This window comes from Rutidosis leptorrhynchoides, chromosome 1, assembly GCF_046630445.1.
Source record: "Rutidosis leptorrhynchoides isolate AG116_Rl617_1_P2 chromosome 1, CSIRO_AGI_Rlap_v1, whole genome shotgun sequence".
NCBI lineage: Eukaryota > Viridiplantae > Streptophyta > Magnoliopsida > Asterales > Asteraceae > Rutidosis > Rutidosis leptorrhynchoides.
Window position 1 is genome coordinate 722,891,453 of NC_092333.1, and position 1,533 is coordinate 722,892,985.

The following is a 1,533-nucleotide window of genomic DNA, read 5'->3' on the forward strand; positions in this document are numbered from 1 at the left end:
TCTTATCACATCAATGTACTTTCAATCTGATTGGACAGAACCATCTCACGATGCTTCTAGCAACCCTGTCAGCCATGAGCTTCTACCTTAAACTTACACTTTTCGTTTCAGATAATCTTGTGAATCTCAAATTTATTGCATACTTTGTTAAGGCGCATCCTGACCACTATAAACCCCATACTTAAACGGAAATAGTATGAAGTATGATGTTGGATGGATGGAAGTGATATATATATATATATTTGAGTGATGGAATGCTAAGATACCTTCCAGAAGATATTCCCTCTATGCAGGTCAATAGGTACAATTCCATACCACAGACAAAAGATGTAAAGTTCACTAAATAAGATGTGAACTGAATGATTTAAGTTCTCTATATCTGATGATTTGATTAAATTCTCCCCCTCGGATGTAGATAACAAAATCGTTCAAATAAATCTCCGATTGGAATATCTGTTGTCTCAGACTTAGATAACATAGGAATCGCTGAAGCTTTGTTCAATTCTTGATCCATGATTCTCTTGCAGTTAGGTGATGCATCATGTTATTTACAACTTCAAATAAATAAACATAAACAAAACATAACTTGCATTTTTATTTTTTATTTTTTTTGGCTTTTCTGATGTTTCCTTTTCTCCGTAAATAAAACAAATAAAACAAATAAAATAAATAAATAAATATAACTATACATGATGATGATGCACCACTGTCTTTGACTTTAGAAGTAACTGCACGGAAAACCAATCTTCTGATGTTGAAATCTAGAAACCGATGATGTTGCAAAATACAAATCATTTTGTGTTTGTGATACAAGACTGCACTTCTCAACCCGTTTAGAGAAAACACCACCCTTTAGGTACCCGATATGTATGTTGTTGAATTTCGGTCAAAGTAATAAAGGTAAATAGAAACAAGTATGCACCCTAGACAAAATATGCTCACCTTGGGGACTCACAAAACTATCCTTTGCTACCGAGTATAAATCGTAGTAGGGGAGACCTCAACCGTCTGTTGAGTTTCTGAACAATCATTTCTCAGTACATATTCAGTGATAAGTAGGTGACTACCCTCAACCGCTGTAAATCTTTCCATGATTTCCTCATCATGATATTTACGCTTTGTTAGTGTGATCATCTTTATCTAGAATTAGGCCAATAAAGTCCACTACCACATTATCAGTCATCCTGTATTACTTGATTGTCACAACTTACATGTCAGTTCAATATTGCAATCACTTCCCATAACATAGAATAAGCAACTCATTTTCAGGCTTTTCAATTTTTATGGATTTTTCATTTTTCAATTTTTATTTGTTTTTCTGGTTTTTCCGATTTTTATGACTTTTTAATTTTCTCTGTACAAAAGCATAAAACTATTTAAAAACATAAGCAAACATGCAGAAATATCATGAAATACTAACCTATCATGCTTTGATTTTCTGTTAAAGGAAATAGGTATTAAATTGCTTACTGACGTGGTTCCTGAAACTGAGGTTCCTAACACAGAGGAACCTAACCAAGAGACTGAGTTGTG